Source organism: Leucoraja erinacea, chromosome 23 (assembly GCF_028641065.1).
Source record: "Leucoraja erinacea ecotype New England chromosome 23, Leri_hhj_1, whole genome shotgun sequence".
Classification (NCBI taxonomy): Eukaryota; Metazoa; Chordata; class Chondrichthyes; order Rajiformes; family Rajidae; genus Leucoraja; species Leucoraja erinaceus.
Genome location: NC_073399.1, coordinates 29,568,051 through 29,580,324, shown reverse-complemented (window position 1 = coordinate 29,580,324; position 12,274 = coordinate 29,568,051). Strand labels below are relative to the sequence as shown.

Sequence of the window (12,274 nt, the reverse complement as noted above, 5' to 3'; positions counted from 1 at the left end):
TCCTCTCTCCCCTTCCCTCCCCTCCTCTCTCCCCTTCCCTCCCCTCCTCTCTCCCCTTCCCTCCCCTCCTCTCTCCCCTTCCCTCCCCTCCTCTCTCCCCTTCCCTCCCCCCTCCTCTCTCCCCTTCCCTCCCCTCCTCTCTCCCCTTCCCTCCCCTCCTCTCTCCCCTTCCCTCCCCTCCTCTCTCCCCCCCCCTTTCCCCTCCCTCTACCCTCCACGCCTCCCCTCCTCATTCATTCCCTCTCCCTCTCCCCCATCTCCCTGCCTGTCCCCCTGTCTCTGCCTGGCCAGGACCAGCAGGATTGTTACGTGAACACTTTGGGAAGAGGCAGTGTGTGTTTTCCAGTCACCCTGAGTGTGATGTCAGAGGAGGTGGCTGTCGGTGGTGCGATTGGCTGTGTTTGCAGGAGGGAGCGGGCGGCTGGCAGGCAGCAGGTTGCCGGCTTGTTCACGTCTAACAATGGGACGGGACTGCGGGCAGGACGGCAATGCTGTGTAGATGCCCGTCTGGTCCAGGGGGAAACAGGGACATCTTCCAGCAGGCAAGGAACCGCGCAAAGCAAAGGTCAACTCGGTCACTTGATTGACAGCACAGCAGCCGGTATGATGCATTTTTTACAGTGAGGCAAAAGGAAGGATTTCTGTTCAAGCACTTTACTAAGTCTCTTTATTTCTCTTTTTAATATTTGAATTATTCTGAATTTTAAAAAGCTCAAAGCAAATTGAAACACCTTCAGTATTCTGTTGTGCATTGATCACATTTCACTTCAACTTATGATATTATTAGTAAATCTTTTAGCAATATCTGTCCACTGCTCCGAGGAGTTAGTGTTTTCAGTGCAGCATATCTTGCTTAGCAATGTTGAATATATTAAACTTAACAATAAGGATTTTTTCACTAAACGATTTAATTTTTTTTAAACTGTGTGAATTATTGCCTCATAATTACAGAGGCCCTGATTTTAAATTGGCCCTTCAAATATTTAAATACTTAAGATTTCAACATCTGATCGGTGTTTACAGCTTGTAATCAAGATTAAGTCCAAATCCAAGTTCCATCTTGCATAGAGACTGGGATAGTACAATTCCTTCTATAGATGTCAAAAAACTTGGTCTATAATGGTTTTTAATCTGTTCTTAAAGGTCTCGGCAATAGTTTCTACCCAGGAACAGGTAGAGGTAGGAAGAATTCTGTGTTGAGATACAGTTAAGGTGAGACGGTAAGGTGCATTAAATAGTTATTTAAGTACAGTTATTTAAGTAAATTATAGTACATTAAAAAATGAGCAATATCCCCACTGTAGACATTGGCAAGATCAGTGAACTTTGACAGTGAGCCTGCTAAATTGTTTTGAACAGAGTGAGGAAAATTACAACTGACAAAAGCAACTCTTCCAGACGGAAGTAATTGCTAAAAGAAAGTACATCTTTACCTTTATATTTTAAGAGATATGGTCAGTTATTCTGTAAAGATATTTGCATTAGTTATTTACAATCTTTTATTTTTATTTTTTCCTCAATTAAGGATGTTTCTTACTGTGCAGTATTTCCTAAGTCACAGCACAAGTGTATTGTAATATTTCTCCCAGGGTATCAGCAGTACTTTTCTTGATCAGACACTAGAAGGTGTGCAAGAGCAGCTCTTGGTGACCTTGTATTTATACATTTCTGGAGGTGAGACTTGACTTATGTTTTCTGAGTCTTAAAGGTGCACATCAATAAGATAAACTGGTATTATCTCTCCAGTGCTTCTGCTATGCTGCCTTGCCCACCCTCACTGTAATCCCAAGTTTACAACCCAGCGGTCTTAATATTGATTTCTCTAATTTCAAGTAACCCTCTCTCCGTCTTTCCCCTACCCTAGTTGTCCTACTAGTTTCACTGTTGTCCTGCGGTGTTTCACTGTTTGCACCACTCATTATCCCCTTCCACACAGCCAACCATGGACCGTTAACCCGGTGCTGGCTTTAATTTGTGTCGGAAGGAACTGCAGATAGACACAAAACTGAAGTAAGACACAAAAAGCTGGAGTAACTCAGCGGGACATGCAGCATCTCTGGAGAGAAGGAATGGGTGCCGTTTCGGGCGAAGGGTCACGACTCGAAACATCACCCATTCCTTCTCTCCAGATACACTACCTGTCCCGCTGAGTTACTCTGGCTGGCTTTGATTTGTTCTTTTCATTTTCATTTATTTTCATTTATTTGTTCTTTGTACCTTTTCATACCATGCAGGTTTGTAGGTTAATTGGCTTCGGTAAAAAATCTGTAAATTGTCCTTAACGTGTAGGATAGTGCAAGAGTAGGCGATGATCACTGGTTGACATGGACACCAAGGGCTGTTTCTGGGCAGAATCTTTAAAGTTCAGACCCAATTGTAAGAAAAAATTTACATTTGTAAAATGCCGTTTAAAAACACTAAATATCTGTGTACTCACAGACATGGAAGTTTTTCTGAAGTGCAGTAATTTCTGACCTGCATATGACAAATGTCAATGAACAGCAATATCGTGAATGCAAGATATTGGGAGTAGAATTTCATCTCCTATTGCATGGACAAAACAATCAATGTCATATTTTTACTTCTAAATTTTAAACATGGAACTGAATTACAGGGATGGAGTTTCATATCCATAGATTATGATGCTGCTGACTTGGTCTTTTCGACTGATGTTTGTGTAAATGTGTGGAACAGTGCAGGAACAGGTCCTTCGGCCCACAATACTTGTGCCGAACATGATGCCAAGTTAAACTAATCTCCTCTGCCTGCATGTGATTCATATTCCCTCCATCCCCTGCATATCCATGTGCCTATCCAAAAGCCCTTTGAAAGCCACTACTGTATATGCCTCCACTACCACCCCTGGCAGCGCGTTCCAGGCACACATCACCCTCTGCAAATTAAAAAAAAAAACATGTCCTGCACAACTCCTTCAAACTTTGCCCCTCTCCCCACAAGTCTTTGACATTTCCACCCCATGGAAAAAGGTTTTGACTGTCTACCCTATCTATGCCTCATAATTCTATATGCTTCTATCAAATGGGCCTACCCTCGGCAGGATCTGTGGACGGAAATGGACAGATTATGTTTTGGGTCGGAACTCTTCAGACTCCACCTGACCTGAAACAACACCCATTCTCTCCCACCACGGATGCTGCTTGACCAGCTGAGTTCCGCCAGCACTTTGTGTTTTGCTGGACTTCATTTGGCTCTGTATTACAAGCTGGGAGACAGAAAATTGATCAGCTGCAGGGTGCTACTGGCGGAAATAAATAATTGTGTGAGAGAATTATATTGTGAGTTTCCGATTTGAATGTGAAAGAAAAATTACACATGAGGGGGGTCAGGAGAAGGGAGAAAAAGGGGCGGCATGTTGGTGCAGCTGTAGAGTTGCTGCCTTACAGCGCCAGAGACCAGCGTTCGATCCTGACCATGAGTGCTGGCTGGACGGAATTTGTACGTTCTCCCTTTGACCGTGTGGGTTTTCTCCTGGTGCTCCGGTTTCCTCCCACACTCCAAAGGTGTATAGGTAAAATTGTAAATTGTCCCTAGTGTGAGTAGGATAGTGCGAGTGTACGAAGGGATCGCTGGTCAATTTGGAATCGTTGGGCAAAAGGGCCTGTTTTTGTGCCGTGTCTCGAAAATCCAAAAGGGTTGGGGGGGTGGGGTGAGTTTTTTTGCAGAAGGAATTCCAGAATTGTAAATTTCATTTTTGTCAGGAAATGGTTAATTCTGCCTTTCCAATACTTTTGCTTGGAGGAATGCTAAACCAGATGCGACATTCGTGTTTGATACTTTGGACTTGCTGAATTTGCCTTGGGCGTCTCTTCCTAATTAAAAGGTCCGTTACTGATATTTCTGTTAACAACTGGGAGATGAGTTACTGCAGTAGGTGGAGATTTGGTTTGTTCAGTGGGAGAATTGCAGATGTAATAATCAAAATAAGGAACTCGACTACAAAGCAGCAGATGAGGCCAGCGGCAGACCTGGAGATGAAAGAGTGTATCGAAGTATTGATGCTCTTGTTAACAATGAAGACCTGCTGTGAAAATGGTATCCATTTAAAATAAGGAGGTGGTGGGGGGGAGAGAGGAGAAGAGGACATGGGGAGAGGTGCAGGAAATTGTAAATGCACAGAACATACACAACTTTGATACTTTATTATCACATGTGACATGTCAGGGTGAAATTCTTTATTTTGCATACCATACATAATATATGCCAAGAGTCGACTCGTATAGGGTGCTGACAAAGGTACAAGTGTTCAATTTTGTAGTAAATGCCAACTATGTTCTGTGTGCTAAGCAAAGCAAGAATGTCATTGTCCTATCAGGGACACATGACAATAAACTCACTTGAACTTGAACTTGATCAGATGTGTTTGCCTTTGGTAGGTTGTTGACTATGTTCAGCTAAACAATGAATGGGAGAAAGGAGGTGAGGAGAAATTTCCTTAGCCAGAGGGTGGTGAATCTGTGGGATTCTTTGTCACAGAAGTCTGTGGAGGTCAAGTCAGTGGATATTTTGGGTAGAGACAGATATATTCTTGATTAGTACAGGTGTCAGAGGTTGTGGGGAGAAGGCAGGAGAATGGGGTTAGGAGGGAGAGATAGATCAGCCATGATTGAATGGCAGAGTAGACTTGATGGGCCAAATGACCTAATTCTACTATTCTTTATGATCTTATGACTTAATGTCTTCAGAAGAGGAAGGGATGGCAATTAAACCGAGATTTAGATATTAGCATGGAAACAGACCCTAAGATCACCCCTCAGCCTCCTGGCATGCCAATGTATTAGCACTGGTAACATAAATATGACTGGCTTACTTCCTTGGCAGTCAATGACTATACAGATTAATTTTGAGATCAACTGCTGTCAGAGTTTAAAAGTCGCCCTTGTGTTGCATAAAGCCCACTGTGAAAACTGAATAGTCTACCTAAATCCTCCTCTTAAGGTGTATATAAATACCTGTAATCTGTCGTCTCTCTGGCAAAAGGACAAGGTGCCAGCACACAGGGGAAACTGGAGGAGTACAGTGGCTTGCAAAAGTTTTCATACCGCTTGAACTTTTCCACATTTTGTCACGTTACAACCACAAACGTAAATGTATTTTATTGGGATTTTATGTGATAGACCAACACAAAGTGGTGCATAATTGTGAAGTGGAAGGAAACTGATACATGGTTTTCAAATTTTTTTACAAATAAAAAACTGTAAAGTGTGGAGTGCAAAATTATTCAGCCCCCCTGAGTCAATACTTGAAGAACCACCTTTCGCTGCAATTACAGATGCAAGTCTTTTGGGGTATGTCTCTACCAGCTTTGCACATCTTAGAGACTGGAAATTTTGGCCCATTCTTCTTTGCTAAATAGCTCAAGCTCAGTCAGATTGGATGGAGAGCTTCTGCGAACAGCAATTTTCAAGTCTTGCCAGAGATTCTCATTGGGATTTAGGTTTGGACTTTGACTGGGCCATTCTAACACCTGAATATGATTTGATCTAAACCATTCCATTGTAGCTCTGGCTGCATGTTTAGGGTCGTTGTCCTGCTGGAAGGTGAACCTCCGCCCCAGTCTCAAGTCTTTTGCAGACTCTAACAGGTTTTCTTCCAAGATTGCCCTGTATTTGGCTCCATCCATCTTCCCATCAACTCTGACCAGCTTCCCTGTCACTGCTGAAGAAAAGCATCCCCACAGCATGATGCTGCCACCACCATGTTTCACAGTGGGGATGGTGTGTTCAGGGTGATGTGCAGTGTTAGTTTTCCACCACACATAGCGTTTTGCATTTAGGCCAAAAACTTCAACTTTGGTCTCATCTGACCAGAGCACCTTCCTCCACATGTTTGCTGTGTCCCCCACATGGCTTGTGGCAAACTGCAAACGGGACTTCTTATGGCTTTTTTTCAACAATGGCTTTCTTCTTGCCACTCTTCCATAAAGGCCCGATTTGTGGTGCACGACTAATAGTTGTCCTGTGGACAGATTCTCCCACCTGAGCTGTGGATCTCTGCAGCCCCTCCAGAGTTACCATGGGCCTCTTGGCTGCTTCACTGATCAATTCTCTCCTTGCCCGGCCTGTCCGTTTAGGTGGATGGCCATGTCTTGGTAGGTTTGCAGTTGTGCCATACTCTTTCCATTTTCGGATGATGGATTGAACAGTGCTCCGTGAGATGTTCAAAGCTTGGGATATTTTTTTATAACCTAACCCTGCTTTAAACTTCTCCACAACTTTATCCCTGACCTGTCTGGTGTGTTCCTTGGGCTTCATGATGCTGTTTGTTCACTAATGTTCTCTAACAAACCTCTGAGGCCTTCACAGAACAGCTGTATTTATACTGAGATTAGATTACACACAAGTGGACTCTATTTACTAATTAGGTGACTTCTGAAGGCAATTGGTTGCACTGGATTTTATTTAGGGGTATCAGAGTAAAGGGGGCTGAATACTTTTGCACGCCACACTTTTCAGTTTTTTATTTGTAAAAAAATTTGAAAACCATGTATCATTTTCCTTCCACTTCACAATTATGCGCCACTTTGTGTTGGTCTATCACATAAAATCCCAATAAAATACATTTACGTTTGTGGTTGTAACGTGACAAAATGTTGAAAAGTTCAAGGGGTATGAATATGTTTGCAAGCCACTGTATGTGCAACTGTGATGTAAAAAAAGCATATGGTATGATAGCCTTCATTTGTCAGTGCATAGAGTCTAAGAGTCAGGAAGTTATGATGCTTGTTTATAGGACCTTTGCTAAGCTGCATTTGGAGTATTGTGTGCAGATCTGGTCTCCCCATTACAAGACTGATGTGGAGGTTTGGAGAAGGTGCTGAGGAGGTTTACTAGATTGGATCGCTGACTCTGATTTGTTATGGACTTTTCTCCCCTCCAGTTCCACCCCTCTACTCTCTCTCTCCTCCCCCCTATATTTCAATCTGAAGAGGTTCTGACATGAAACATCACCTATTCCCTTTCTGAAGAGATGCTGCCTGGCCGGCTGAGTTCCTCCAGAATTTTGTCTCTACAGTATAAACCTGTATCTGCAGTTCCTTCCAACAAACGTACAAGATTGCTTCCTAGATGAGGGGGTAGTGACTCCAGAAAGAGGTTGGACAGACTTGGAGTGTTTGCTCTGGAACGCTGGAGCTTGAGAGGAGACGTGTGATATAAAAATAATGATGTGCATTGACAGGCTAGATGATCAGAACCTCGTCCACAGGGTGCAAATGTCAAAAGCTAGAAGGCAAAGCTTTAGGATGGGGAGGGGCATAGGTCAAGGGAAATGTGCGGGACAAGTTTATTTTATGCAGAGGGTGGTGGTGGAGGCAGATTGGACTTGGCCTCATGTTCGGCACAGACATTGTGGGCCGAAGGGCCTGTTCCTGTACTGTTCTATGTTCTTGATTCTTCGGGTGAAGGAACTGAGTAACTTCTTGGAGTGGAATCTGATGATGAGAATTTAGGAATTTGCTTTGGAGAAGGGTCCCAACCCGAAACGTTGCTTATCAATGTTATCCTGAGATGCTACCTGACTCGCTGAGTTACTCCAGCACTTTGTGTCCTTTTTTTTGTAAAACCAGCATCTGCTGTTCCTTGTTTCTACACGAGAATTTTCAAGTTGAGCTACAATGATTCTTGTCAAAGCATCAGATTTGTCCTCTCTACATTCTTCAATCTGAAAACAATGTAGCTCTGATGCCAGTAGGTTAATCCTAATTTTATTTCGGAGTCACGTGAGTGACTTCGTGAAGAAGCCCGCTCAGGGCGCAGGTGCGGCATTACGCCAGCAAGTGCAACAGCGGCGGCAGCTGGAGTCAGGCTCTCCAGCTGCACTTTAAAAACGCACCATCAGGTAAGTGAACGGTGCGTTGGGAAACCGGAGGGAGTTTGGTGTTGGTTCTTTGTTTAGCAAACATGTCCCAACGCAGAAAACTCGCTACTAGACCTGCCGTGCTTTAACTCCACCGGAGGAGTCGATTCCAGCGGGGCAGCAACCGGCGGTATTACCGCTTGAACAGCGGTTTGAAATTCCCCAGACCGAGCCGGTCCCAGTCACGCCAGAGCCTACACGGCGGGCTGGGAAAGCCACCCGGAAGAAACACCGGCCGGTCGATTCTGACTCGTCGGAGGGGGAAATGTCCACCCCAAAGCGGGGGAGAGACAGCCGCCTAAGCTGCATCCAGCAGCTATTGGAGGGGATGGTCTACCGAGAGCAGCAGCGCTCTCGGACAGACAGGACAGGTGCCCCCTCCATGGTGTTGAGTCCGGCACCTCCCTTTGCGACCTCGGACCAGGAATGGGAGGTTAGCATCGGTGACCAGGGCAGGGCTGGTCTGAGTATGGGGCAGGCGGAAGGAGTCGAAAGAGAGCAGGGTGTGCAGGAAGAACAGCTGCTGGGGGTCATAAGCCGATTTGTCGCTACCCCACGGGTTGGAGCACCGCTGGAGCCAAGGATGGCGGCCAGCATAAACCATCTCTCCAACAAACCACTGCAGGAGAAGGTGCTCGCCCAAGTGCTGGAAGAGCACACAGCCCCGGACAATTGTGAGGCTCTTAAAGTCAAGAGCCTCAATCCTCAAATATGGGGCAATGTGGGGGGACCAATTCGGGCACAGGAGGTCAAACTTCAGCGCATACTTTGCCTCCTCACGGCGGCAATAACAGCCTATGCGCGGGGTGTCGAGACCGAAGAGATGACCACACACCAACAAGATGTTCTTGCACTAATGTGCACAACCCAATACGAGCTAAATAATCTAAGAAGAGAGAACATCAGGCCGGCCCTCAATCCAAAGTTTGCAGGGTTATGCAAAACTCCATCAGTCGAGACCGACTCATTCTTATTTGGGAAGGACCTGAATAAACAGCTAAAAGAGATGGAGGAGGCGTCCAAGACCTTTAGCCTCATGAGGGCACCACCGGCGACGAACATACCAAAGCTTTTCATTCCACCCAGGCGGCAGCACACCACTGTATCTACCAGTCAGCGTCCCGAATATGCGACTGGTCAAAGCTTGGGGCCGCACTATCCCCAGAGACCTTTTTTTAGGTCAGGGCCCGCAGCGGACCCCCTGGAAAATGCGCCTCCCCCCAACATCGCCAGCACGTCGACAGGGAAGAACATTGAAAAAGAAAAAACCACAACCCCGCCAATAACCATGGAGGTAGGTGGATCTGGTTCCTACCCGCATATCGAGAATAAGGGTGACTTACTAACAGGGGGAAGGTTACACTTGTTCAAGGAAGCATGGGGAAGGATCACTGATGATAAATATATACTTAATAGTATTCGAGGGTATAAAATAGAATTTATCTCAAAAATACCGCCAGTTCAACATGTGCCCGAGAGGGCATTTGTACTCTCCAATAAGGAACAACAGGAGGGACAAGCTGAACTGGTGAGGCTTATAAACAAAGGGGTCATAGAAAAAACTAGTCATGAGCCATTGGAATTTGTTTCCAACATATTTACTAAAAGTAAAAAGGATGGTGGATGTCGCATCATCATTGATTTAACATCCCTGAATGAATTTGTTAAGTATATACATTTCAAAATGGAAACATTTGTGACTGCTAGACAACTGATTTCCAAAGGATACTATATGGCCAGCATTGATCTCAAAGATGCTTACTATCTAGTACCTATACATAAGGATTATAGCAGATATCTTAAATTTATCTGGATGGGGGAGCTTTGGCAGTATAAAGCACTGCCTAATGGGCTTACTTCAGCTCCAAGACTATTCACAAAAATATTAAAACCAGCCATGGCAACGTTAAGAAAACTAAACCATATAGTCATGGCATATTTGGACGACATCCTCATAGTTGGGAAAACTATGGAATTGGCTGTAGCAGCAGTATCAGCTACTAAACAGCTCCTAGAGACTCTAGCCTTTGTCTTACATCCAGATAAATCCAAGTTAAATCCATCCACAATTATGGACTATCTGGGTTTCACAATTAACTCAGTCCAAATGACTATTACCCTGCCAAGGGGAAAGATGATTGCATTGATACAATCATGTAATAACTTAAAGATAAAGAAAAGACCAACTATTCGACAAGTGGCAGCAGTAATTGGCAAAATGGTAGCAGCATTCCCAGCTATCCAATTTGGACCTTTGCACTATCAAAATTTACAAAGAGCAAAGATAAAGACACTAAAACAACACAAAGGTCATTATGACCAGGTCATGACGTTACCCCCTGAAGCGATATTAGAGCTACAGTGGTGGATACAAAATATTTGGCACATTTATAGTCCTATTGTTATTACTAATGCTACTTTAGTACTCCAAACAGATGCTAGTGCTCAAGGCTGGGGAGCAACTAACTCCATATCCAGCACAGGTGGTAGATGGACTAACTTAGAATCATCATTACTATCTACACTGGGCATTAATTCTTTGGAAATGTTGGGCGCCTTTTATGGTTTGAAAGCATATGCATCCAATATGCATCACTTGCATGTTAGATTACAAATAGATAATACAACGGTGGTGGCTTACATTAACCATATGGGCGGCATAAAATCTTTATCATGCGACAAATTGGTCAATACGATTTGGCAATGGTGTGTCGAAAGACATATTTGGCTTTCAGCTACCTATCTACCAGGTAAGCTAAACACAGTGGCGGACACCAGGTCACGTAAATTCAATGACAACATCGAATGGATGTTAAATCCTAAAACATTCGCTAAAATTGTAAAGCAATATGGGAAGCCAGATATAGATTTATTTGCATCAAGACTGAATCACCAACTACCTATCTATGTCGCGTGGGAACCAGATCCGGAGGCAGCAGCGGTAGATGCATTCACGCTGGATTGGGGAAAGTTTGTTTTCTATGCCTTTCCTCCCTTCTGCCTCATCAGTCGGGTACTTCGAAAAATCCAGATGGATTCAGCATCTGGAATTTTGGTAGTGCCCGACTGGCCTACACAGCCATGGTTCCCAATACTCCATGACATGGTGGTGGAAGCACCTATGGTGTTCCCCAGTCATCCAGGGTTACTGACTCACCCAGTATCAGGCATCAGCCACCCATGCCACCAAGACATGAATCTCCTGGGTTGCAGATTCTAGACCGACCTTACCTGGACCTGGGGTTATCGCAACAAACCATCACCACCATGTCAGCATCCCTGAGAACATCTACAAAGAGGCAGTACCTAACCAACATCAGGAAATGGGAGAGGTACTGCCAGAAAACGGGGACTGCTTACAAAACAGCCACAGTAGCGAATGTTCTGGAGTTCCTGGCCGATTTACATCATCGTGAAGATATGAGCTACAGTGCCATCAACACGGCACGTAGTGCACTCTCCAACTACCTCAAACCTGCAGGACATCAGCCCATGGGATCCCATCCGCTGGTGGTCAAACTAATGAGGGGCATATTTAACAGCAAGCCCCCCAACCCCAGATATACACAAATTTGGGATGTCAGTATTGTACTCGCATACCTTCGGGACAGACCACCAGCAAGATCTCTCAGTTTAGAGCAATTGACTTTAAAAACGCTCATGCTGATGGCGCTAGTATCTGCTCAGAGGGTCCAGTCCTTACATAAACTACGACTGGACAACATGGAGACAACGTCAGATCAGATAACCTTCACAATACAAGGTCTGATAAAGCAGTCCAGGCCAGGAACATCCAACACGCTAGTGGCATTCCGGGCTTACCCACCAGAGCCACGATTGTGTGTGGTGACCCACATAAACATTTACATTGACACAACCCATAATATCCGAGGAAGTGAGAGAGCCTTATGGGTCAGCCACAGAAAGCCACATGGCAGGGTGACAAGCCAAACCATTTCAAGATGGTTAAAACAGGTATTGGAAGCTGCTGGGATAAACATTAATATATTTAAATCTCATTCCACCAGGGCAGCATCCACATCATCAGCAGCAAGGATGGATGTGCCTATTGACATTATCCTCAACAAAGCAGGATGGTCAAGGGAATCCACATTCCGAACATTTTATCATAAGCCGTTGGTGAAACCTGACGTATTTGCAGCCAGAATTTTAGAAACTGCAAATATTTAATTTAAAGCCCGGGGGAGCTATTTTTCTTTTGTTGTTGTTAATAAATACCGTTTTGTTTTCAAAACAGATTCATTGGTTGATTACAATAACACTTCCTTCCTCAAGAGCTTTCGGTAGTGAGTGAGTAAAACTGTTACATGGTTTGAAATCACAGAGCTTTGAAATCTTCACGAAGTCACTCACGTGACTCCGAAGTAAAATAGTAAGA

General features: G+C 44.5%; 1 protein-coding gene across 2 annotated transcripts in view; it reads left to right on the top strand.

Annotated features, from left to right (window-relative positions):
* Positions 1-12,274, top strand: part of LOC129708437 (RNA binding protein fox-1 homolog 3-like) — a 1,476,502-nt gene that overhangs the window by 211,539 nt on the left and 1,252,689 nt on the right. Inside the window, exon 1 of one of the 2 annotated variants that reach the window (XM_055654199.1) lies at positions 388-601. The exons of the other annotated variant lie outside the window; for it this stretch is intronic. The gene's annotated coding sequence lies outside the window, so the exon portion shown is untranslated. Of the gene's footprint in view, positions 1-387; positions 602-12,274 lie in introns of those variants that run through there. 2 annotated transcript variants of the gene reach the window in all.